This window comes from Hippopotamus amphibius, chromosome 3, assembly GCF_030028045.1.
Source record: "Hippopotamus amphibius kiboko isolate mHipAmp2 chromosome 3, mHipAmp2.hap2, whole genome shotgun sequence".
Classification (NCBI taxonomy): Eukaryota; Metazoa; Chordata; class Mammalia; order Artiodactyla; family Hippopotamidae; genus Hippopotamus; species Hippopotamus amphibius.
Window position 1 is genome coordinate 84184277 of NC_080188.1, and position 15357 is coordinate 84199633.

Below are 15357 nucleotides of genomic sequence, written 5' to 3' on the forward strand. Positions count from 1 at the left end.
TTTATCTTTATTCAGCATTTCTATTTCTGTGTGCTTGTAGTGGAATGGAGATTTCCTCTGTGTCACCTCAGTCTATCATATTGGTTGGAAGTTTTCCATGCGTGAATATGTAATATCTTTATTCTGTTTTAAATGGTGTAGTTACCTGTTGACTTTGCTGAACATTTGTTATGCTAACCTCTCAGGTACACTTACGAGATGGCTGTATATACACTGTGATGGCAAACTATGTGTATAATGTGCTGGCTCATTAAAAAATAACTTATTTAATCACTATTGTAGTTAAACAGATGTTAATTCAGAAATCACTTTAGCCTCGAAAATGGTGGGAAATGTATTCAAGCTCCGAATTTACACAAACACTTTTGGAAAGTTTGAAAGCACCATGTGTAGAGTGCCCTCGGGTTGAAAGTTACATCGACTCTTCTCAGCCATGAAACTTTGGCAAAGAATATGTTTTAATGAGCCTTTTTTAAAATACGGACAGAGTGAAGACTGGAGTTCTACTTGCTGTATATAAAACCTGTTATAACCTCTTAACAGGTGTTTCAAGAATTTAAAAAACTAATGTTCTGCTGTCCTTTGAGACTTCTTACATGTCATACTGGTTCACATCCAACCACAAGACCAGGGTAGGAGATTATGCAATTAAAGGTCATTTTCTCCAGTTTCAAAGGCAGAAAAGAGAGTAGATTCCCATTTTGGATCTGGAAGCAAATGGTTTTGAAAATATTTTTTATTATATTTAGTTGTCCCTTTCTTCTTCCATGGATCTTGGAGGGAAGATTTTAATATGTCTTATATATGATTTAGGTCACCTACTTTAAGGTTAAATTTAGTTGTTTAAGGTTGTGGAAAAGCTTTCTCGTGAACTTTCTAGAAATACAACGCTAACAATTAAGGAGGACCAGGAAGCTGCAATTCTTTGGAACAGACTATTCCAGCACAAAACCATGTGCCTATTCCAAGGATATTTGAAAAGAATGCATGTAACACATCACATTTTGAGTCATCTTGGGTTTAATGTCAGTGGGATGGAAAAGGAAGCCTAAGATAACTATCTAAACCTGATTATGATTCTTGACCTGTTAAGAATTTCTCTTACGATGCAGGAAATGAGATGATCATCTTTTCAGAGGGGTCATCACCAGGGGAAGGGTTAGAAGAGTGTGTGGAAGTCAAAATAAAAATAAAATAAAAACAAAACACACCCCCTCTTCTGTCCTAATACCTCATCAAAGTAAAATCCCAACCAAAACAATGAAAACCCAAGAGCTCTAAATAAATCCTAGTACAATGAAAGATCCCAATAAAAATACATAGTGTGATATTTAAAAATTATCAGGATGCTTTGAAAGCTGTGGGACATCTAGCCAGGTGGGGACAGGGTATGTAAAGGTAGGAAGAGTAAGGTTCTATTGTAATCATAGGGTGTTTTCCAAAAACTTTGGAAAAAACCTTAAGGGCAGGATCTGTGAATCCACTCCACATAATAAAGCATCTTTGCCAGTTTTGGTTCCTTTACTTTCAGGGCCCATCAGTGAGCCTCCTACACATTAAGACCTTATTTTAAAGTATATATGAAATCTTTAAAGAATCTGAAAAATAATATATATATATATTATATATATATAACCTGAATCACTGTGCTGTACACCTGAAACTAACACAACACTGAAAATCAACTATACTTCAATAAAAAAGATTACAGTTATAGAGGAAATACCATTAGTTATTTGAATCTCATTAGTTACGATCAAGAACAAAGCAGAAAGAGTAGCCAATAAACCTCACTGTGTTAGAGTTTCCAATGTTACTGTTATTTATACCAATTTTAAAATCTTAAGTAAAATCCTAATGAGGTAGGAGATAGATTGGCCCTGGGATGGACAGCTGGTGTTTGTCAAGTGGAGTAAAACTGAAGCTTTGTTCTTACACAGATACTCCAAGGACAAAGCTAGTTGCAGAAGCTGACCTCTGCTAAAGTAAAGAGATAAGATGCCCACTCCTGAGGGCAAGGAAAACTTCCCTGTCTGCCCATGCGTAGGAAGCCTCCTTGGGGGTCAGGAAGGAAGGGGGTGCCACCCCATAATATGTATGGACATGCACCGATAGGCCTCTGCGGTGGGACCCATCTTAGCAAAAAGTTGCGCATGCATCTTGGGGAGGGTCCTAGGACCAGTCAGGTGTGAAAAAAGAAACAAGATAATTGGCCAAAGGTAAACAAAGACCCAGAAGGACTGTCCTATATGAGTGATTTAAATCACCTCTTTATTGTGCTCCTCGTTCAGGATGCCCGCACTCCTCACTGGGTGTGTATCTCTGCCTAGCTTCTGACTTACTGCACTCCTTCTCTTTAGAGAGGACGCCCATACCCTTTCTCTCTGGATGTATATTTCTGCCTTGCTTCTGTCTTAAATAAATAAACTGTTTCTCTGTGTGCTCTTTCATACATTGTGTTATGTCTCTAATCAAACTTTGTACCTGTTTTTACAGTTTTTGCCTCCTGGAAACATTCTTGCTTTCAAATGTGGGAAAGAGCCAGAGCCACTTTACTTCTAGTTTCTAGCCCCTGGTGGACTAGTGGTTGAGATTCCTGGTTTTCATCCTGGCTACCCAGGTTCAATTCCTGCGCAGGGAACTAAGATCTGTCTTCAGGACAGCTCACTGGTGTCTCTCCAAGATCACTAACACTGTGAGAAAAAAAACATATATGAAATTTTTGTACAGGGAAATAAAAACTAAGTTTGGATAATGTCATGGGGTGAAGACCACGGTTTTTGCCTTTTTAGCTTGGGATGCATTTCATTCTTATTAGTAGAGGTTTTTCTCCAATCAGTTGATCTGTTTCTAAGGAGAAGAAATATGAATAATAAATTCTTTTAAGTGCACGAAGTCATTTCATTGTAGAGAAAGACAGCTAGGGATGGTTTTGGCCAAAATTATGGCCAAAGTGACATGATAGATCTGTGATGGGGGATAGTCTAAGGATTTATAATGGTACTAGCACCACTTACCAAAACTGACCACCTTTAGAAGAAGTAGTCTGAGTTGAATCTTCTAGTTTTTCCCATTTGGGACGTTGCCTCTTTTCAGAGTCAGAATTTTCTATGCATCAACTATGGTGCAAATTTGGATTGTGAGGTGTATACTCTTTTCCCTGTCTCCTTCAAAAAATTCAGTTGCTTATTAAACTCTTATACAAGCAACAACAACAACAAAAACCAGAAATGAAATTTTTTGGGGAAATGGAAAGTATTTATTAAAGCCGCGCTAACTCTATCTCATATCTTCTTTCCACAGTTCCCCAGGCCAGAGGTTTGGGATTTTCCTTTACCACACTAAATCCTCTTTTTGCCCCCCAAGAGTAACAAACTCATAGCCTTGTCATAATGGAAGAAAATGCATTTCCCTGTATTATGATAGAAGTCAGACCCTATATGACCCAAGACTTCCAGAGAGAGGTTTTTGTTGTCCTGTTTGAAACAGAGTACAGTGGCTCTGGGAAGCGTAGGCAGATTCGAATCTGAATATGGGAGTGTCAAAGTGGGATATGCGGTTTCATGAATTCTTACCATTCCCAATAATTTTTATTTGGTGTCTTGGATTTAAAAAATAAAATCTGTGCAATGTTAGCATGGGAAGGGGCTGTAGAGATAAGGTAATCTAGGCTCTAAGAGTTAACAGTGAGAAATTGAGGTCCAGATAAATTGAGTCTAGAACCGAGAAGTCTAATGATTTCTTTTACAAATCTCCAAGTTTCTATGCTTGATTAGTTTTTTTGTTTTTTATTTGTTTTTTATTTTTATTTTTTTGTGAATGAATCCAAAGAATGATTCCTACAGGACAGAAAAGGAATAAGTGTAAGTCATTTCTGTGTATCCCAGAGCTCTAAGGCCATCATCTCAAGAACTAAAAACATAAAATGATTATCTACTTAATGACTTTGTCATGTTCTTTGGAAACAATTGTGCAAGCTTATTTCTTCAGAAACTACTCCATAGACTTCAGTAAACTCAATAAGATTTATCTTTATAACCCTTCTCCCATAACTCTTGTCCCACAGTTCAAATCGTATGTGTAGAATCTGGGTTCTTTTGATAACAGACTTCCAATGTTAAGGGAGGGTATTTCGAAACTTGACAAAATGTCTGGGTTTTGTTATGGAATAATCTGCGTAAATCTCTTGATGATATTGGGAATGGGAAATCTGCCAGGATTATTGCTTCGATTTGGTGACTAAACACAGAAAGCCTTTCTCCAGTACAGCGAATATTGAGAAACTTGGATTTTCACAGTTACAAAAACCTCTTTTTCTTTGCAAAGAAAAAGAAGTGTTGTGGCTTTTTTGTTGTTTGTTTGTTTGTTTGTTTTTTGCAAAATCCCTTAATAAAAGGAAAATTTCAAGTAATCATCTGTGAGTTTATGTGTATATTTCAATGGTTCTTAGCCGGACACAGAGGTTTTTTTTTTTTCCCTGAGGTTTTGAACCTGAGGACTTGGAGGACATAGAACTAGCCACAGATATAGGAACATTAAAGGGAGAAGCTGGTTTCAATGCAAAGAAGATTTCTCTTTGAACATGCTGAATTAAAGATGCTTGAGGACATCCAAGTGAAGTCATCTAGCAGTTAGCTGGAGCTGTGGGATCAGGGACTGGGACAGTACATAGGGGTAGGGAGGCAGAAATTTGGTTGTCTTTCTCACAGAGGAGTAGTTAATATGTATAATAGTAGAACTTTGCTTAGAAAAGACGAGTGTATAGAAGCCAAGGATGCTGCTAAACATCTTACTATACACAGGATAACCTCTTTCTCACAGGATAACGTTTCTCTGGCTTAAATGTCAGTTTTTCTGAAGTTGAGAAACTTGTTATAATGCTTCCTTCTTTCTTAATCATTCAACTGTCTTCATGATTTTTGATGGCCTGCTAAGCTTTATTTATACACCCTGAGGTGGCTAAAGCCCGGCATGTACTAAGCCAGTCTTTCCAATGTTTTACAGATCAGAAAGGGTAGTGAGAGGCCAGCCCTCTGTCTCCACCTGTGAGATCAGTTCCCTACCAGCATTTTACAAACGTTGATGTTGTGCACAGTACACAGTAGCAGAAACATGACATAAAAATTACTTAAGAAACAAAATCAAATGGCTGAACTCTTATCCCTTCTTTCACCCCCCATAAATATACCAGAGTCAGCCTTCACTATCACTAGCCTTCTAGTCATTAAAAACAATTAAACAAGAACGAGAAGGAAACAGACTGCACTCTCCTCCTTGTCTTAAGCCTGTAAAACTGTAGTGCATTTGGGATAAAGTATTTTGAATTTTATGACCACTTTAGTTTACTATAGAAGAGAAACCTCAAACATCTTTATCTAATTTATTAACTTATACATTGTCCAGGTTTGGCTGGTGATTGGAGCATATTTTCTCTTTCCCACATATTTGAATAGAGAAGGAACAGAGCATTTACCTCCTTGCTATATTCTGAAATGTTCGTTTGTGGTAGTAATGTTAATACCATCTTCATAGGTTTGTGCTTGTTTCCATAGTAACTATGCAGCCCTGTGACTTTTTTAAAAGGTTATCTTTTTTTTTTTCAGTGAATTAGAATTTCTTGCCTCTGTACTCTGCTTTTTTTTTCTTCTTTCTTTTCTTTTCTTTTTTTTTAATCCTTGGTTTGGGAATGAAAGCAAGTAGAGGGATGAGAGGATGGCCCACATTAAATGAAATATATGTTTAACTTATGAGAAATACATATGGGCTCTCTTTGTGTTACATAGTTCTTCCCTAAGATTATTTTTGAATCTATGCAGTGTAAGGAACTAAGTAGAACATCCAGATGTCCAGCCCATTCAGTACAATGAATATTATCATGTTCAATGTTATTCCACCTAAGATCATTGGACAAATCCTGTATTTTTACAAACGAGGAGGATAAAAGCTTATCTTATATAAGGCCTCCTTATATGAGGAAGGGAGCTTGAACTTGCTTGGCCAAGAGCTTTTAACTCTTTAAAAGAGCAGGGATTTGAACTCATGCAACCTGAAAACAGATTCAAGCCTCTTCATCAGAGACTGACAGCCTCTTCTTGCAACATAGCAAGACAGACAACAGTTGATGATTCAGGATGGCCTCTTCTCTTGACGTCTCGAGGTTTCCTCATTGTCCCACTAACTGGCAAATCCAACACTTTGTTCTGCTTTCTTATTTATATCTATGTCTTCCAGCACTTGGCATTGCTGATGCCGTTGAGTACCGCTCCCTCACTTGCTTCCCATCATTAAACCTATATCTTCCGATATCTGTGAATAGCTCTATGTCCTCCAAGTCCTCAGGTTCAAAACCTTGGTGTCCTCTCCACCTCCTCCTCATTTGTTGTCCCCCCCGTCAATGAATGATCAACTCACATGCAGTCAGATCAAGGCTAATTATGCAAAATTTTGCAATCAGAGCTCTCTTGTCCATTGCCTTCAACCACTCTTGCCTCCATCATGAGGACACCTTCCGGCCCCTTCAGCTCTCTATTCTGGTCCATTGTATGTGCATTAATCAGAATATCCTTGATGTGATCACATTCTGATCACATCACCTGCATGTTCAAAAGCCATCAGATACTCCCAATTTCATCCTGGCTTCTGTGCACATGCATCTCAGCTCTCCTGACACCAAGCAAACTAAGCTGCTCGTCAATTTCCAAACACATATCATGAATTTCAGCCTCTCTGTCCTGACTTGTGCAGACACACAGACCATTGAAATCTCTCTATTTGTCAAGCTGTGCCTCAAACAGTACCTCATTCACAAAGCCCTTCTTAATTCCTATTTCCACAGCTTTTGGTCCTTACAGTTTTCCCATCATCCTCATGCTATTTTGTGTCTGTGTTATGCCACTTTCCTCCTCTACGTTTTTATAATGTTTGTTAATTTACCTTGGTCCTTCTTGCTTCCTCTTGGAATCTTTGGCAGGCAGGGAACATGTTTTACTTATCTCAGTACCTTCACATCTCAGCACCTAGAACAGTGCATGAGACATAGGAACTGAATGCTTATTTGTTGAACCATCCACAGCAATGCTAATGGGATGCCTGGCACAGACAGCAGGAAATGTGTGTATGGAAACAATAGTTGTCTCTAATTTCCTGGTGCTTCTGGAAGGGTTCCTTCAATGTATCATTCAGTACCTGGCACATGCCTGACATCTCACCCTTTCCGTGACACCATACAGCAACTTCTCTTTTCTGCTTAGAAGCCAAGGGTGTCTCCAGAGATATCTGTTGAAATTTTCCTGAGCTTCATTTAGTAATAATGAGTCTGGTTGTAAAATAGAGAACGCAGGAATCCACTTCAGAAAAACAGAACAGAGAAAACTGGAAATTCTACATTTGTGAAAGACACCTATTGGTGTGAGCTATTGACTGAGCTGTGTATAAGTGTCCAATGTAGTGAAAAATTTTACAAGCGTTGCACTCTGCTTCCTCCTTTTATGTCTTTTCAGATGCCTCTTTTTAGTCCTTAACTCCAAAATTCCTCCAGCCCCACTAAGACCAACAATCCATTGGTCTCCCTTAAAAAAAAAAAGACTGTTTTTAGAGCAGTTTTATGTTCACAGCAAAATTAAGAGGAAGGTACACAGGTTTTCCTTATACGCATAGCTTCCCCCCAAAACAACATCCTCCACCAAAGTGGTACATTTGTTACCATTAATGAACATACACTGATACATTACAATCACTATAATCAGTTAGGATGTTGTAACATTCTAGGGGTTTGGAAAACGTATAATGACATATATCCATCATTATAGTATCATACAGAGTATTTTCATTGCCCTAAAATTCCTCTACGTGCTGCCTGTCAATCTTCCCACCTCCAACCTCAGGCAACCAGTGATCTCTTTAGTGTCTCCCTAATTTTACCCTTTCTACAGTTTCATACAATTGGAATCATGCAGTATGCAGCCTTTTCAGATTGGCTTTTTTAACTTAGTAATATGCATTTAAATTTCCTCTATATGCCTTTTCATGTCTTGATAGCTCATTTTTTTCATTAATATATATTTTTAAAAATTTATTTTTTAATTGAAGTATAGTTGATTTACAAGGTTGTGTTTGATAGCTAATTTTTTAAATTGTAGAATAATATTCCACTCTCTGGAAGTACCACAGTACTTTTACCTTCTGAATGACATCTTGGTTGCCTCCAAATTTTGGCAATTTTGAATAAAGCTGCTGTAAACATCTACGTGCAAGTTTTCTGTGCAGACAGTTTTGTTTCCAACTTCTTTGGGTAAATACATAAGGAGCAGAAGTGCTGATTTTTTTTTTTAAATTTATTTTGGCTGTGTTGGGTCTTTGTTGCTGCATGTGGGCTTTCTCTAGTTGTGGTGAGTGGGGGCTACTCTTCGTTGCAGAGGGCAGGCTTCTCATTGTGGTGGCTTCTCTTGTTGCAGAGCATGGGTTCTAGGCACGCAGGCTTCAGTAGTTGTGGTACATGGGCTCAGTAGTTTCTCCATGGCATGTGGGATCTTCCCAGACCAGGGATCGAACTCATGTCCTCTGCATTGGCAGGAGGATTCTCAACCACTGTGCCACCAGAGAAGTCCCACAAGTGCTGATTTTTATGGTGAGAGTATGTTTAGATCTGTAAGAAACTTTCAAACTGTGTTCCAAAGTAGTTGTACCATTGTTGATTCCCACCATCAACAAATGAGAGTTCTGTTTGCTTCACGTCCTTACCAGCATTTGGTGCTGTGGAGCTCTAGATTTCTAATAGGTATGTAGTGCTGTCTTTTTTTTTTTTTTAATAAATTTATTTATTTATATTTACTTATTGGCTGCATTGGGTCTTCGTTGCTGCACATGGGCTTTCTGTGTTGCGGCAAGTGGGGGCTGCTCTTCATTGTGGTGCAAAGACTTCTCATTGCCGTGGCTTCTCTTGTGGAGCACCGGGTCTAGGCGCGCAGGCTTCAGTAGTTGTGACACAGAGGCTCGATAGTTGTGGCTCACAGGCTTTAGAGTGCAGGCTCAATAGTTGTGGCGCACGGGCTTAGCTGCTCCACAGCACGTGGAATCTTCCTGGAACAGGGATCGAACCCATGTCCCCTGCATTGGCAGGTGGATTCTTAACCACTGTGCCACCTAGGAAGTCCCTATAGTGGTATCTTATTGTTTTTTTAATTTGCATTTTCCTGGTGACATGTGATATGGAGCATCTTTTCTTGTGCTTGACATCTGTATCTCTTCTTTGGTGAGAAGTCTGTTAAGGTTTGGGGCTCATTTTTTTAAATAAATTTAATTAACTAATTAATTATTTTATTGGCTGTGTTGGGTCTTCTTTTTGCTGTGCATGGGCTTTCTTTTAGTTGCGGTGAGCGGGGGCTACTCTTCGTTGTGGTGCGCGGGCTCCTCATTGCCGTGGTCTCTGTTGTTGCAGAGCACAGGCTCTAGATGCATGGGCTTCAGTAGTTGCAGCACATGGCCTCAATAGTTGTGGTTCACGGGCTCTAAAGCGCAAGCTCAATAGTCGTGGCACATGGGCTTATTTGCTCTGCGGCATGTGGGATCTTCCTGGAGCAGGGATCGAACCCATGTCCCCTGCATTGGCAGGCGGATTCTTAACCACTGTGCCACCTAGGAAGCCCTTGGTTCATTTTTAAATCAAGTTTGTTTTTTTTTTAAATATAGTTGATGTACAATATTATGTTAGTTTCAGGCATGCTACATAATGATTTTATATTCGTGTACAGTATGAAATGATCACCATGGAAAGTCTAGTAACCATTTGTCCCCATACAAAGTTATTAAAATATTATTGACCATTTTTTATGCTGTATGTTACATCCCTGTGACTTATTTATTATATAATTGGAGGATTGTACCTCTTAATCTTCATCACTTATTTCACTGACCTTCAAACACTCTTCCTTTCTGGCAACCACCTTTTTGTTTTCTGTATCAGTGAGTCTGTTTTCATTTTATTTTGTTTGTTTTGTTTTTTAGAGTCCACATATAAATGAAGTCATGCAATATTTGTCTTTCTCTGTCTGACTTATTTCACCTAGCATCATATTCTCCAGCTCCATCTGTGTTGTTGCAAATGGCAAGATTTTGTTTTTTGTTTTGTTTGTTTTTAATGGCTGAGTAGTATTCCATTGGATATACACACCACTACTTTATCCATTCATCTCTTGGTGAACATTTAGGTTGCTTTCATATCTTGGTTATTGTAAATAATACACACATGGCAATGTGTGTATCTTTGCAAATTAGTGTTTTTATGTTCTTCAGATAAATACCCAGAAGTGGAGTTGCTGGATCATATGGTAGTTCTATTTTTAATTTTTTGAGGAAACTCTATACTGTTTCCCATAGTTGCTGTTGGTATCTCCCACCAACAGTGCATGCGAGTCCTCTTTTCTCCCCATCCTTGCCAACACTTGTTATTTGTTGTCTTTTTAATAATAGCCATTCTGATGGGCATGAGGTGATATCTCATTGTCGTTTTGATTTGCATTTCTCTGGTGATTAGTGGTATTGAGTATCTTTTCACATGTCTGTTGGCCATCTGTATGTTGCATTTGGAAAAACATCTATTCAAGTCCTCTGTCCATATTTTAATTGTGTTGTTTGTTTTGTAATGTTCGGTTGTATGAGATTTTTGTATATTGTGGCTATTAACCCATTATTGGATATATTGTTTGGAAATATCTTCTCTTTCTCATTCAGCAGGCTGCCTTTTCATTTTACTGATGGTTTCCTTCGTTGTTCAAAAAGTTTTTAGTTGGATGTGGTCCCATTTGTGTATTTTTGTTTCTGTTTTCCTTGTGTGAGGAGACAGATCCAAAAAAATATTGCTGAGACTGATGTCAAAAAGCATACTGCCTATTTTTCTTCTAGGAGTTTTATGGTTTCAAGTGTTAAGTGTTTAACCCATTTTAAGTTTATTTTTGTATATGGTGTGAGTAGTCCAGTTTGATTCTTTTACCTGTAGCTGTCCAGTTTTCCCAATGCTGTTTATTAAAGAGGCTATTTTTTTCCCATTGTAAATTCTTGCCTCCTAATTGATCATAGATGCATGGGTGGGTTTATTTCTGGGCTCTGTATTCTGTTCCATTGATTTATGTCTATTTTTGTGTCAGTATTGTACTGTTTTGATTACTATAGCATTGTAATATGGTTTGAAATTAGGGCACATGATACCACCAGCTTTGTTTTTCTTTCTCAAGATTGTTTTGGCTAGTCAGAGTCTTTTGTGTTTCCATACAAATTTGAGAATTATTTGTTCTAGGTGCTCCTATATTAGGCACATACATATTTACAATTTTTGTATCTTCTTTTTGGATTTATCCTTATGTCATTATGTGATGTACTTCTTTGTTTCTTGTTCCAATCCTTGTTTTAAAGTCAATTTTGTCTGATACAAGTATTGCTACCCCAGCTTTCTTTTCATTTCCATTTGTGTGGAATATCTTTTTCCACCCCCTCACTTTCAATCTATGCGTTTCATTAGATCTGAAGTGGGTCTTTTGTAGGCAGCATATATATGGGTCTTGTTTTTGTATCCATTTAATCACTTCATGTCTTTTGATTGGAGCATTTTAGCCCATTTACATTTAAAGTCATCATTGATTCGTATGTACTCATTACCATTTTGTTAATTGTTTTTGTTGTTGTTCTTTGTTTCTTCTTCTTTTGCTCTGTTTCCTTGTGACTTGATCACTATCTTTAATCTTATGTTTGGATTCCTTTCTCTTTTTTCATGTGTGTGTATTTATTATAGGCGTTTGGTGGTTACCATGATATTTATATATAACAACATATATATGATTATTTTAAGTTGATGATCTCTCTTAAGTTAGAAAACATTTTAGCGCCCTGCATTTTTACTCCCCAACAACACATTTAATGTTTCTGACATCATATTTTACATCTTCTTTGTTTTGGATATCTCTTAACTAATTGTTGATATAGATGATTTTACTCCTTTGCCTTTTAACCTTCCTACTAGCTTTATAAGTGTTTGATCTACTACATTTACTGTATATTTGCCTTTACTAATGAGATTTTTCCTTTTGTAATGTTTATATTTCTAGCTATGGTCTTTTCTTTTCCACTTAGAGAAGTCCCTTTAATGTTTCTGGTAAAGCTGATTTAGTGATGCTGAGCTCTTTTGGCTTTTGCTTCTCTGTAAAACTCTTTATCTCTCCTTCACATATGAATGATTGCCTTGCCAGATAGAGTATTCTAGGTTATAGGTTTTTTTCTTTTCATCACTTTGAATATATCATTACACTCCCTTCTGGTTTGCAAAGTTTCTGCTGGAAAATCAGCTCATAGTCTTATGGAAGTTCCCTTGTATGTAGATATTTCCTGGCTGTTTTTATAATTCTGTCTCTCTCTTTTTTTAAATTGCCATTTTAATTTTAATTTTAATGTGTCTTGGTGTGGATTTCTTTATGTTCATCTTGTTTGGGAATCTGTGCTTCCTGGACCTGGAAGTCTGTTGTTTTTTTCCCAGGTTAGAGAAGTTTTCAGCCATTATTTCTTCAAATAATTTCCCTGCTCTTTTATCTTTCTTTTATTATTATTCCCTATAATGCAAATGTTAGTGTGCTTGGTGTTGTTCCAGAGTCTCTTAAATTATCCTCACTTTTAAAAATCATTTTTTCTTGTTTTCCTGTTAAACTTGGGTGATTTCCACAACTCTGTCTTCCATTTTGCTGATTCATTACTCTGTATCATGTTATCTACTGTTGATTCCTTCTAGCGTATTTTTAATTTTTTTTTATTTTTTAATTTTTAAAATTTTTTTTACAATAAACTGCATATATTTAGAGTGTACAATTTGGTATCCCAATCTCCCAATTCATCCCTCCCCCAAACCTCCCCATTTTCCCCACTTGGTGTCCATATGTTTGTTCTCTGCATCTGTGTCTCTATTTCTGCCTTGCAAACCGGTTGATTTATACCATTTTTCTATAGTCCACATATACGTGTTAACATACAATATTTGTTTAAATTTAGATTATTGTACTCCTCAATGTTGTTTGATTCTTTTTTACAGTTTCAAACTCTTTGTTGAAATTCTCACTGTGTTTATTCATTCTTCTCCCAAGTGTGTTAAGCATCTTTATGATCATTACCTTAAACCCTTTATCAGATAGATTGCTTGTGTCCACTTTATGTAGTTTTTTCCTGAGGTTTTGTTTCATTTGTTTGGGACATATTCCTCAGTTTCCTCATTTTGCTTAATTCTCTGTGTTTACTTCTATGTAGTAGTATGTAGTTTACATTCCTCCAGCTTGGAGAAGTGGCCTCATGTAGGGGATGTCCTGTGGGGCCCAGCAGCCTGCTTCTCCTGGTCACCAGAGTATATGCTCTAGCGGTGCCCCTTATGTGGGCTGTGTGGGCTCTTCTGTTGTAGTGGGGCCAATCACTGTGGGTGCATTGATGGGTGCAGCCAAGTCCTGGGGCTGGTGCTGGCCTGCTGGTGGGAGGGGCTGGGTCCTGGGGTAGTTGGCTCTGGGGCCCAAGACTGGTGCCAACCTACTGGTGGGCTGGTAAGCTCTTGGCATTAATAAGCTAGAAAGAGGACTCCAAAATGATGCCTACATGCACCAGTGTCTTTGTGGTAGAATAAGTTTCAAAAAAATGGCTGCCTCTAGCATCTATGTGCCCAGAGCACATCTCAGTTGCCTTTTGCCTCTCCAGGAGATTCTCCAAGATCAGCAAGTTAGTCTGACCCAAGCTCTTTTCAAACTAATACTTTGTGCTAGGACTTGTAGCATGTGCAATTTTGTGCATGCTCTTTAAGAGTGGAGTCTCTGTTTCCTACAGCCCTCTGGCTCTCCCATACTCAAGCCCCTCTGGCCTTCAGAGCCAGATGTTCTGGAGGCTCATCTTCCCAGTGCAGGATCCCCTGACTGAGGAGACCAATGTGAGGCTGAGACCCCTTGCTACTTGGAGAGAACCCCTGCAATTGTGAGTATCCTCCTGTTTGTGGGTTCCCCACCCAGGGGTATGTGTCTTGACTGTACTGCATCTCTATCCCTCCTGCCTGACTCATAGTGGTTCCTTCTTTACATCTTTAGTTCTGGAAATTTTTTTCTGCTAGTCTTCATATTGTTCTCAAAAATATTTGCTCTGTAAATAGTTGTAATTCTGGTGTGCCTGTGGGAGGAGGTGAGCTAAGGGTCTTCCTACTCTGCCATGTTGGCCACACCTCTCCTTTCTAATGTTTGAGTAGTTCAGGCAAGGGGCTGAGCCAGTTGATTTCACTTTCCTTGTCTTTATAGTAGGCTTGTCATGAGGATTAGATGTACACAGAAGGCTCTTCGTCACTGGGTTATTTCTGGAGAGGCTGTTTGCTTTTTTTAGTTGTTGAATTTTAATAGTTCTTTGTACATCTTGGGTAACAGTCCTTTGCCAGATTGTGGTTTTGTAAATATTTTCTCCAAGTCTGTGGCTTGTCTTCTGTTCTCATTCTCTTAATATTTCTTTTGCAGAGTAGAAATTTTTAATTTTAATGAAGTCCAGCTTATCTTTTTTTTTGACGAATTCTTTTAGTATTGTACTTAAAAAGTCAACTACATAACCAAGCCCATCTAGGTTTTCTCATATGTTATCTTCTAGGAGTTTTATAGTCCACTTTGAGTTAATTTCTGTGAAGTGTGTAAGGTCTATGTCTAGATTCTCTCTTTTTTTTTTTTATGTTGATGTCCAATTGTTCCGGCACCATTTGTTGAAAATAAAATCTCTATTCCATTGCATTGCCTTTGTTCTTTCACCAAAGATCAGTTGACTATAAGGGTCTATTTCTGAGCTCTCTATTCTGTTCCATTGATCTATTGGTCAGTTTTCTTGCCAGTACCATACTGTCTTGATTACTATACCTTAATAGTAAGTCTTGAAGTCTGGTAATATTAGTCCTGCAACTTTGTTCTCCTTGAATATAGCATTTATTATTTTGGACCTTCTGATGCTCCATATAAACTTTAGAATTAGTTTGTTGAAATCCACAAAATAACTTGCTGGGATTTTGACTGGAATTGTGTTATCTCTATAGATCAAATTGGGAAGAATTGACATCTTGACAATATTTAGTCTTCTTATCCACAAACATGGACTATCTATTTCTTCTTTGAGTTTGTTCATCAGAGTTTTGTAGTTTTCCTCATATAGATTGTGTACATATTTTCTTAGACTTATACCTAAGTATTTCATGTTTTGGGGTGCTTATGTAAATGTGTCTTAAATTTTAAATTCCACATGTTTATTGCTGCTATATAGGAAAGCAATTAAGTTTCATATATTAACTTTGTATCCTGCATCTTGTTATAATTGCTTATTTGTTCC